This window comes from Acinonyx jubatus, chromosome F2 (genome assembly GCF_027475565.1).
Source record: "Acinonyx jubatus isolate Ajub_Pintada_27869175 chromosome F2, VMU_Ajub_asm_v1.0, whole genome shotgun sequence".
In the NCBI taxonomy this organism is placed as follows: Eukaryota; Metazoa; Chordata; class Mammalia; order Carnivora; family Felidae; genus Acinonyx; species Acinonyx jubatus.
Window position 1 is genome coordinate 14,275,651 of NC_069394.1, and position 11,584 is coordinate 14,287,234.

Sequence of the window (11,584 nt, forward strand, 5' to 3'; positions counted from 1 at the left end):
TCTTGGACTTCCAGCTTTCAGAACTGTAAGAAGTTTCTGTTGTTTAAGCCACCCAGTCTGCGGTATTTTGATATGGTAGCCAGAATAGACTAATTACCTAACTTATGAAATTGTTTTAAAATTAATACAAACAACTATGGAGTTATCCTATGCCTGGCATTGTTCTCAGAGCATCACATGTACATTAGTTTCCTAGGGCTTCCATAACAAAATGCCACAAACTAGGTGGATTAAAACAATGGAAATTCATTGTTTCACAGTTTTGAAGGTTAGAAGGTCCAAAGTCAAGATGTTGACAGGACCAAACTCCCTTTGAAAGTCTCTGAGGGATGTTCTTCCTTGCCTTTTCCTAGTTTCTGGAAGCCACAGGCATCCCTTGGCTTACAGTAGCATAACTCCAATCTCCACCTCTGTTGTGACATGGCATTCTCCCCCACGTGTCTGTGTCGTCACTTAGTTACCTTTTTATAAGGACACTGGTCATATTGGGGGAAGAGCCTACCTTACTCATGTCTTACTGTCATCTTAACTAATCACATCTACGATGTCTCCATTTCCAAATAAAGTCCCATTCTGGGATATTGAGGGTTAGGACTTCAGCATATCTTTTTTTGGAGACAACAATTCAACCTATCGTAATACATATTTTCTCATTCAATCTTCATAACAACCCAATGAAGCAGATATTAATATTATTCCCATTTTATAGATGAGGACATTGAGGCTCAGAGAGGTCACATAACTTGTCCAAAGTCACATAGCAATTAAACAAGTGCATGCGCTTATGCTTCGTGGACAGAATAGACACTCGGGAAAAACCGTGGGTTTGCTTTATTTTGAAATGCCTCCCAAATAGCAAAAACCTTTAGACTAATATCCCTCATCAAGATAAATGCAAAAATTCTTCACAAAACATAAGCAAATCAAATGCAGGCATATATAAAAAAGGATAACACATCATGACCAAGTGGAATGGAATATATCAGTGATAACTGATTTAAGTCTTTGCCTAGTGAGTCCAGTGTCTTGGGCTTTCTCAGGGACAGTTTCTGTAAACTATTTTTTTTCCCTGTGTATGGGCCATACTTTCCTATTTCATTTCATGTCTTGTATTTGTTGCTATTGTTACTGAAAACTGGACATTTAAAATAATATGGCATGTCAGTTCTGAAACTCAGATTCCTTCTCTTCTCTGAGCTTTGTTATTGTTGCCACTGTTTGCTAATTTAGTGACATTCCTGGACTATTTGTGTAAAATATGTATTCTATGTCATGTGTAACTTACTGAAGTTTCTATTCATTTAGCCTAGTGGTTAACTGATGACTGGACAAGAGGTTTCCATAAAATTACTCAAACTAATAATCTTCCAGCCTTGTTAAGGTGTGTGTGTGTGTGTGTGTGTGTGTGTGTGTGTGTGTGTGTGTGTAGAGTTATGTTTTCAGTGCTCTGGCAGGCAATTTACAACTCTAGTTTGTAGTCAACTCCTTGCTCACACAGAGACTCAAGATAACCAGAGGTGAGAGTAGGACTTTCTCAAGGCTTTCCTGGGCACACCCAACAGTCCTGAATATGCACATGGGCTTCTAGACTCCCGGGAATATGCTGGAGCTTTTCAAAGATGCCTATGATATCTCATTACCCAGTTTTGCTTTTCTTTTTAATACTTTTGGTTTGCCACTTGTTAGCTCCAACTGTTAACACATCCTCAGGCAGCTGTGATATTAAACAATTGCCACTGATTATATTTGACAAATACTCTGTGGGTGGGGCTCCTCAGAAAGCACGCTCTGATTAGATCAGATAAAGGCATTCTTGAAAGTGGAGCTTTTCCGTGAACTGCCAGACAGATCACATGGCGACAGTTTCTAGGAATGGGACTTCCTAGAAGCTCCAAAGCCATTTTGCCTTCTTCAGTAGCTGCTAATCTGCTATTTTTCACAGCTACTGTAATTGTGAGGCTATTGGCTTTCGGTGCTACTGAAGTGCTGGGGAGAGGGTGATGGGCTTAAGTCCCGTTAAAATGCCACAATACTCCCTGTCCTTGTTGAGATTCGGCCATTTTTCTTGAGTAAATGCTACTGGGGTTGTTGCAAGCCACTGGTGATTTTTCAGTTATGAAACAGTTAATTTTGACAGTTTTCACTAGGGTTCTCATTGCCGTTATGGAGAAGCGGGTTTCAGAGGTCCTCAATCAACCATTTCAGAACAACCAGTTGTATATCCACTTTCTATAGTTACGTAACAAATTAGCACAAACTTGGAGGCTAAACCAACACCCATTTATTATGTCATAGTTTTCATAGGTCAGAAGTTTTGGCACAGAACAACTGGATTTTCCGCTCAGGGTCTTTCTTATGAGGCTAAAATCAACGTGTTGGCTGGACCGAGTTCTTTCTGAGTCTGGGCTCTCCTTTCATCCTCCTTGAGGTTGTTGGTAGATTTTGAGTTTTGGTTGCGGTACTGAGGTCTTTGTTTCTTCGCTGGCTGACAGTCCATTCATCTCCTCAAGGCCACCCTCAGGTCCTAACATGGCCTAGAAACTTACTTTCTTTGAAGCCAGCAGGAAAAGCCTCTCCTCGGTCTGTTAAGATAGAGACTTAAGCTACATAGTCTAACCATGGGAGTGACTAGCCTATCATATTCACAGGACATACTCACACTCAAGGAGGAGGGATAATATAAGGTACATACACCAGGGGATGGGATTCTTGGGGGCTGTCTTAGAATTTTGCCTACCATAGTCTTAATTGTAGGGTTTTGTGTAGCACTGTTTTATATAAATCATACCTATAAATTAACCTAATGTAATCATCACAACAGTTCTTTGAGATAGCAAAGAAGGTGTTCCAAAACGCATTTCAGAGATGGGAACTTAAAGGCTCAGAGAGACCATATGACTTTCTCATGGGCGTACAACTAATGAGAGGCAGATTAAATCCTCTGATTCCTGTAGAACACCCGCTGTCCTTCTGCACACCTGTCCGCCATGTTAAAGCTCAGGCCTTTCTAAGTTTTGTTTGTTACACGGCAGTAAGGATGTTAGTATCTGAGGCCCCTTAAAGGAACTTTGTTCCCGGCACAGTCTCCCCCGGGCTCCTGCATCTCCTGCCTGTGTATCTGGGGAGAATACTTGAGCATGGAAAATAGTATTAACCAGGAGTTTTGATAAAATGGAGTTTTCAGGGGTGAATTGCAATTTAAATAGCTGAGAAATTCCATTTACTCCCAGCAATGTATTCTGAATGCTCCCTCCGGCCCAGCTCTAAAGGAGCAGACAGTCATCTCCCGCAGAAAGTAATGGAATTTTTATTTTTGTCTTAGAAGTGCCTTGAAATCAGCAATCTCAAGGCTGGCAAAGGGGGCCTTCCTTGAAGGCCTCATCACAAAGAATAGCAGAAGGTTCTGAAGGTAGTCAGCCATGGACCAAACTCATTCTCACTTCACTTCAGTTGAATGGTTTTGCAAGTGGTAGAGGAAATTAACCATTTAGGACCAGCTTTCCCACCTCCCTCTACTTAATCTCCTTATTCAGCGTGTCCAATCATCTAAAAGGTAGCATGTTTTCTTTAGTTCCAATTCGATCTTTTTAATGATGCTGCGGCTTTCCATTGTAATGCAAATGGACACTTGTGGCCCTCATCAATCAGTCCTTCAAATGTTCGAGGACAGTGGAGCTAGGATGTTGGTTCCCTTTCCAGATTCCCTTTACTTCGTCCCCACACAAATTCCCCTACTGCTGTGAGAAGGTATCTCTCGTCTTTCCACACTGCCTCAAAGCGGCAATGACTAAGCAGGTGTGTTTCATGCTCCAGAGCTCCCTTTTTGATCAGGTGAAGGCTGGATCCTGCCGAGACCAGAGACCACATCCTTGCTTAGAATCCTCCTCTGCCCACCCTGCTCCCTGCATTTCTTCTCTCTCCAGGGCCTTCTGCAGGCATTGAATCTACATTCACCCAAATCACCATTGCAAGGGCTGCTTTGATGTCACTGACCTAAGGCAGATAGTAACGAAATTCTGCTGGATCTTTCCTCTAAGTCCAAAATAATATCATAGCCAGGAATTAAAGGTCTTGCTATAAAAAACCATCGGCTAGTCCCCCTTGTCCTTACGAACGTGGAGGTCATTTACCTTTCAGCGTCAATTACCTTGAATGTAGCCACAGACCTAGAAAAGGCTTATGAGTAACAGATCTAATATTGTAAGATATAAGGCAACCTGTACCTTCCTCATTAAAAACAAAGTGCAGGTGTTGGGGCGCCTGGATGGCTCAGTCGGTTGAGTGTCCTACTTCTGCTCAGGTCATGATCTCATGGTTGGTGAGTTCGAGCCCCACTTCGGGCTCTCTGTTGTCATCTCAAAGCCCGCTTCTGGGTCCTCTTTACCCCCCTCCCTTTGCCCCTCCCCTGCTGGTGCTCTCTCTTTCTCTCAAAATAAATAAACATTAAAAAAGAAAGAAAGTGCAGGCTTTGATGTCTGACAGATATACATTTGTATACCTGGGTAAGCTGGTGACCTTTCCCATTCTCTGGGTCCCATCTGTCATGCAGGGCTCACCCCATCCATCTCACAGTGTTGCTGGAAAGACAAATGGAACAATTCGTTAAATGAGTTCGTACAAATCAGAGCTTCAACGACCAAGAGGTTTGTTTTTTGTTTTTAACATTAAGGTCTTTGTGTGACAGGAAGCATGCTATTTTAGGCCAGGTACAGGCCAACTTCTGTTTCAAAGCTGAGGCTCAGAGAAGATCCTTTTGCTTCCACATGAAAACAAAACTCACCAGCTCCAAGAGAAACAAAAATGAACTTTGATGTTCTGCCTCACCACACTGAGTTCCCTTCGGAGAGGAAGGGGGTGGATTGCTACAACCGGAGGAGAACACGGGCTGCAGTTGTCCAGGCATGGTGCGGTGGGCGTGGGCAATAAGATGGGGTAGGCATTGTCCCGGAAGTCTGCTGAACCCAAGGAGCTGGGGCGGCCGTGTTTAAACACAGGAGGGGTGGCCAACGTGGAAGGTGACATATATCCTCATTGGTTAAACCTGGGGAGCGAGAGCTCTGTCGATGTCTATACTCCCTGTCATCTTACGTAAGTTGGAAATATTTAAAAATAAAATGTAAACTTGGGGCGCCTGGGTGGCTCAGTCGGTTGAGCGCCCGACTTCGGCTCAGGTCATGATCTCGCGGTCCGTGGGTTCGAGCCCCACGTCGGGCTCTGTGCTGACAGCTCAGAGCCTGGGGCCTGCTTCCGATTCTGTGTCTCTCTCTCTCTGCCCCTCCCCTGCTTGGGCTCTTTCTTTCTCAAAAATAAATAAATAAACATTTAAAAAATTAGATGAATAAAATGTAAAATAAGAGTACAGGTAACAACAGGCTGAATGAGAATGATTAAACCCACGTTGTGAAATGAACCAGGCATGGTATAATTTACAGTACCCTAAACTCAATTAATGCTTACCCACCATATGTTTGCATCAGTGAATTTATATACATGTGTGTGTTTATCTCTATGTATTTTTCACATAACACATATAACCACACATGAGTTTAACTGAATCTTCTTACCTGGCATCGGCCCCGGGGTAGTAAATGAGCAAAATTCTTGGATCCCGTGTCTCCTTTACAAAGGCCTGCTTCTCCCAGATTCCAGGACAGCCCTGTGCCCTCCCCCCTTCTCCCCCTTTGTCCTTTCCGGTTCTCTACATCTCTGAGCTGACACCAGAAGTCTTTTCACTAAACCTGTGAATCTAAAACTGTGTCCTGGCTTAGAAAGCATTCCTCATTTCTTTAAAACCATTATTGCTATTTAATTTCCTTTCTTCGGTTACCGGTGAAGTTGAACATCTGTTCTGCTCTTCGTCAGTCATTCCCAGCCCCGCCTGCCCCAGAGCCAGTGTGGTCCCAGATCTGCTCTCAGGAGTCCTGGGGGGTGGCAGCGGAGGGAGCCTGGAGGTGCTAGACAGGGAGGAAGATGTGGTACGGGGATTTGGGGAGGTATGAGAACTGAGGTAGGTGGCTCCTGATTCCGTTTGTCAGCTCTTCCCTTAGGATTTGTTCATCTCTAGGGCTGAAATCTCCTTGCAACATTTCCCTTTATTCCTTCAGGACCTATTGTCCCCAGGGTAATTTATTTTAACTAGTACTTCGTTCTCAATTATGCTACCAACAGAAATTCCAACCAGAAGACAAGAACTTCAAAGCTGGACTCCCGCCCTCTTTTGGAGCAAGCAGCAGCATCTCAGGCAAAGGGAGTGGCTTCAGTCTTGTTCCTGGGAGAAGACATGCCCTTCAGGTTAGTCACAGTCAAGGCGAGTTTCATGGAGAGACTCCTGATGTCACATGTGGGTATAAGGAAACCCTGAGGGCCAGTACCAGGGCTGATAAGAACAAGGTTCCTTTGCATCCCCAGGTCCAAGGGAAAGAGGGGCAGAGTGGCATATCGAACAGAAACAGAGAGGGCCTGACCAGTATGGAGAAAGCTGCCTGACATGAGACAGACCCAAAGAGGAAGGAGGTGGCCGTCTCCAGGTGTGACTCAGAATAAACACCCCACCTCACATTCCTCCCTCTTCTGCTGGTGTTGATAATTAGCCAAAGCCTACAAGAAGCCGAATGGCAAGAGAACCCATTGATGGGTTCCTCCAGGCGGCCTCCTGGGGCACAGAGAAGAATGGAGAGTGGATCTGGGCCAGTCACTTGCACACGCCCAGCACAAAGGCCACGGGGACCACATGTCATCGAGTGTTCATATGGCAGTCTAAGACTTTTTCAATTAAATGGCAAAGTACCGTACAACGATAATTACTTTGCTCTGATAATTCAGTCACTACTTTGAGTCACCTTGTAAGGGATTTATTATTATTAACTCCCCAGAAACCAAGGCAGACAGCGATTAATTACTGCTCCAATATAGCTAGAAAGACTTCTGAGAAAAAGTTTGTAAGACACCCCTGTTCAGTCCTTGCTTATAACCACTACATTCTACAAACTTATTCTACCCTCTCCTTGGGCACTTCCTCAGAGCCAGAGGCTTCTTCAGCACCGTAAGGAGCCTTTATGACCTGGTTCCTTGACTTCCCCTCCTCTCCAAAAGTTGTCTGAGTCACTGGTCACAGGATTCAGAAATCGGGTCCAGGCGCTAACAGGCAAGACCGGACCCGGTGAAGGCCCGCAGTTGAGCAGCTCGTGGTGGACAGACAGGGCCACAGAACAGTGACCAGGGAACCAGCAGAAAGGAACATAGAGACCAGATGCAGACTTTCACCTGGAGCTTGGAGGTCAGGCCCAGAGGAAAAGCGATAAGGAACATAAAGGTTATACATGAGGTTGGCACAGCTCCTCAAGAAATGGGTGAAAGAGGAGAGTGACACATTGCTTTAGTGCAACCACAGCAGCCACGATTTGTATAGTGCTTTAGTGGTTAAGACAGATTCCCAAATATTTCAGCAGCTGATAGTTTCCTTTACTAGACTGTGGGCTTCCTGAGGATGGTGGCTTGTCATTTTGGTGTCCCTACAGCCCAGCAAGGCGTCTGACACTTAGTAGCTACCACCCGCAAATCCATTTGTTAAATCAGTCTTTGGAAACAGAGCAAATAATGGAACCCTGAGGGTTTTGGTAGCCAATGACATCAGGAACATCATTCTGGTGCTATTGATCTTTGAGTGAAGTGAGAGTCCCTGGAGAGGCCATCGAGTCTTTGGGAGCCTGAGTGTGCTCACACATGAAAGGACAACTAAACGTCCCTACATTTGCAGGATTTCTGGGAAGTTATACACACACACACACACACACGCACGCGCGCACACTCAATACTGTTTTTGCATCTGGCAAGGTAACCATGATGATATGATGACAGTGACCGTGATAACGAGGACGCAACCTCCCTTGGGGAAACGTTTCGCTACCTCCATTATTTGAACGAATTTGCTTCCAGACAGTCCCGACTAAACAACAAACAGGTCTTAAGCTTCCCACTTGAGAAAAAAGCCGACGAAGAAAGCTGTGCAGGTAGCAAGGTGACCTCTGTTATTAAATCAACACAACGGAGCAGGCTTCTCACCCCACGTGTAAGGGTTACGAAGGAAGGTTTAAAGCCACCCCTCCTCGTCCTCTCTGAGGTAAAAGCTCTTGCTGCAGGGGTTTGCTGAGCCTTCCTAAGCCCGGGGTGACACCAGGTCACGAGATGGTGCTTAAGTAGTTCGTCTCTGGGTTAGTTGTGATTTTTTTTTTCTGTATCTTTGTTTTGTTTTGTTTTGTTTTTCCAGTCAGCTTTCTCAGCCTGTAAAAGTTCGAGTCTTTTTGCCTCCATCATTCTCACCACGAGAGTCTCATACCTTGCTCTCGTTGCCATGCTTCCCACCCCTCATTCCACCAAAAGCAGTGTGTTTAGTGGTAATATCGGTGAAGACAGCATTTAACAGACAAAATGGCGGACCGACTCCCCCTGGCTCTCTGTATCAGCTCCCTCACGGACACCCACCTGAGGTCTGACAAGGAGGGACTCTCTCTACAGGGACTCTCCCTACTCTGTGTTCACTGTGTTTCTAACATGAGCTCATCAGTCTCCTCTGCAACCTGGGTGCTGGAGGAGGAGAGAGGAGGCAGGAATGAGGGGCCACAAAATACGAGGCATTTGGCAGCTTTCTTTCAAGGTGTTATTAGCTAAACATTAAAACAAAATGTTCTCATTAAATTCAGCAGCTGAGGATGTTACTTGGTTCCTGTGCATTATGGCGATCCATATAACATGAATCACAGTCAGGAATGCAAGCTGGACTTGAAGCAAACTTCCCTGAAATGTGTAGCACTGGTAAACATTGCTGTTTGCTGCATGAAAGTGCCTGGGGAAGGCTCAGCCGAGGACTTCCCGTAGGGCACATTTCAGTAGCATTGATCCAAGTGACCTTTTCCTCTCCTCTGCACTACTTGGAAGGGGAACCATGTTGGATTCATCGATCCTCTGGTTCTCTCCCACTTGAATGAGTGCAGGAATCTCAGCCTGGAGTTCACTGATGTGCAAAGATCTATACATAGTGTTCATGAACCTTCTGATACTTAGACCAATTTTGTATCTCTGTCTTCCATGGGCTTCTCTTTCTGAGAAAAATTTCCAAGTCTTTCAGGAGAATCCCATGGTTGTGCACATCCTCCAAAACATGAAGAACCACTAACGTGGAGGGTTAGTTGAAACATTCTGTAAACTGTACAAAGTATATTTTAGGCAAAAAAGAGAGGGGAAGAAACTCCCTTTTTCCTTGGCTTATAGCAGTCTTACTCTCGTCGCAAGACCCACGCACAGGGACGGTGGTGGGCGTGGCGAAGGAGTAGTGGGAGTTGAAGCTCAGTTGTAGCCCCCACTCGGATACCAGCTGGCTTTCTGAATCTGTGTGGTCTCCAAAATACTAGCCATGAAGTGGTTAAAGATGGGCACTCACCCTCCGTGCCTGCCACACGGGTACAGCCAGGAAGGGATATGTTGATTACACAGAAGCTTTGATGGCTTTTGTGTATTGCCACAGATATGCTCTTACAAGAACAGCCACTCGACATTCGCTGAGTGTGCAAAACCAGGGAGTGAGTCTTCTCAAAGTCTCAAGGTCTGTGTCCTACATGTGAATTTTGACGAATTTCTTAATGCCCCAGCCTGCGTTCCGTCACCTGTTCAATCCAGGCAAGCCTGCTCACCTAACTCGCCTTTAAAGGATATAATAGTTCAATGATAGAGTTAGTGAATTACTAAAGGGAGGTGAAAAAGAAGCCGAAAAGAACATAGACACCTAGGTATTCTATTCTTAACGGAAAGAATTTGATTGTTCTGAAAGGGCAACCAGGTCCAAAAGGCAGGACAGGCTGCTTCCAGGAGGAAACTGGGATCCCCTAAAAACAGATCCCTGGAGCAAAGCACACTGTGGGCAACCAGTCTTCTACATTAACTGTTGGGATGTGATTACTTCGTGTGTTGTTCACTCGCACTGTAACATATACACTGGAATCTTAATACTGTTGCTTTTCGCAAGTATGCACTGTTCCAGGCACGACTTCATGTCATTTCACTTATTTTTGGCAAATACTCTGCACGGTAAATACAATAGGTTTGTTGGAAATAGGTTGGACCTGGTTGATAGTGTCAGGAAATAGCTTTCTTTTTCTCCCTATGGCCTTCACGACTCATTTGCCTCTTCCTTCCCCTGATGGCATACTGGGGACAGTCTATAGCTTCCTGGTCACTTGTAAGTATTAAAATGTCCAGTCCAATCGAAATCAAAATTGAATCTCATATCCAGTTCAGAGCTTCTCCCTTCTGCCCGGCTCAGGTGTATCCAGATGCTAAGGTACCAGAAAAGACATAGAGCCTTTGATCTGTTCTTCAACAATCTTTGCTCCACCTCTTACCTGACTCGCCTAATTGCCGATGGATATTCCAAGGTTAGAGTAGTGAGAAGGATGAGAGATCTCGTGGCGGATGCTGTTCTTGGTGTCCTTTTAGCTGTTGAAGGCCCTACAAATAGTAGGATCCAAATGGTGGCTTTCATTAGAGACCCTGACTTGGCAAGGCACTCTACTAACCTCTTGTGACTTCTCTCAGTGTCTGTACCTCGTGGTACCCCAGTCCATTTGAGCAGGTAAGTTAAGCTGACTGCTTTCCATGGCATTCACCTGGCCCTAGTAAAATGCCTACATACCTGCTTTGCCATCGTGGGCAGCTTTCACGAGCCCCAGCCCCGGCCTTCTCCAGGCAAGCACTAGGCACCAGTCTCTTAGCAACCAATGCCAACAGAACATATTTGAAGATCTCCCAAGAATTCCACTATGCTCCAAGACTGGACAGCTTGGGACCAGTCCCTGCATCTCCACGTCCTACAAGCATCCAGCCTGCCCTCTTCCAATGAATCCTCTCTCCAAGATCAGTTATCCTAGATGTCCTCATCTTGTTGTGGGTGAATGGAAGCAATGCCATACCCAATACTACTAGGCTCCTTGGAAGAATTCATTTTCTCTAAGGAAGCTTCTAGCCTTCCTATAAAGAAGCTATTGGGAATGTTGATTTGGATACAGACCAGGCATTCTTGTGGAGAGGGGTCGAGGTCCTGTCTTTAGGACACACGGCTACCTAGCTTTGTCCCCATCTTTGAGGTTTCAGCCAAAACTTCGTCTTAGTAAACATTGGCTATTATCCTTTTACCTACAAGGAACTGAACTGCAAAGAAATTTGTTGCCAAATGCCAGTAGTCACTCAGCTTGTGAGAGCAGAAATCAGATCTGAACCCTGATCTGTCCTTCTCCCTGCTCAGTCTTCCCTGTACTCCAAAGCCTTCTCCTAACCGAAGTGGCCTAGGACCAAGAAGAAGAGATTACACTTAATCCTATTTTACAGATGAGCCAACAAAGTCTCCAGAAGTTTAAGAGTCCACCTTGTAGACTAGTCAAAGTCCATCTTGTGGTCGAGTCAAAGTTCCAGCAGGAAACAGGTGGCTCACACAAAGGAAGCAGCTCGAAAACAGTTTAATAATCATTTAGAAAGATGTGGGCAGCATTAGGAAGCCACAGGAGAGAGTGCAGTTTTTTGGGACTAGTTAGCAGCA

The 11,584-nt window shown here is 45.1% G+C and overlaps 1 long non-coding RNA gene across 1 annotated transcript; it reads right to left on the reverse strand.

Annotated features, from left to right (window-relative positions):
* Positions 1–438: 438 nt before the first annotated feature.
* Positions 439–6,449, reverse strand: LOC113600573 (uncharacterized). The gene is made up of 3 exons (XR_003421618.2): positions 4,781–6,449; positions 4,499–4,577; positions 439–2,582 (listed from the first exon to the last, which is right to left on the reverse strand). It is a non-coding gene; the product is annotated as an uncharacterized LOC113600573 (long non-coding RNA).
* Positions 6,450–11,584: the final 5,135 nt, after the last annotated feature.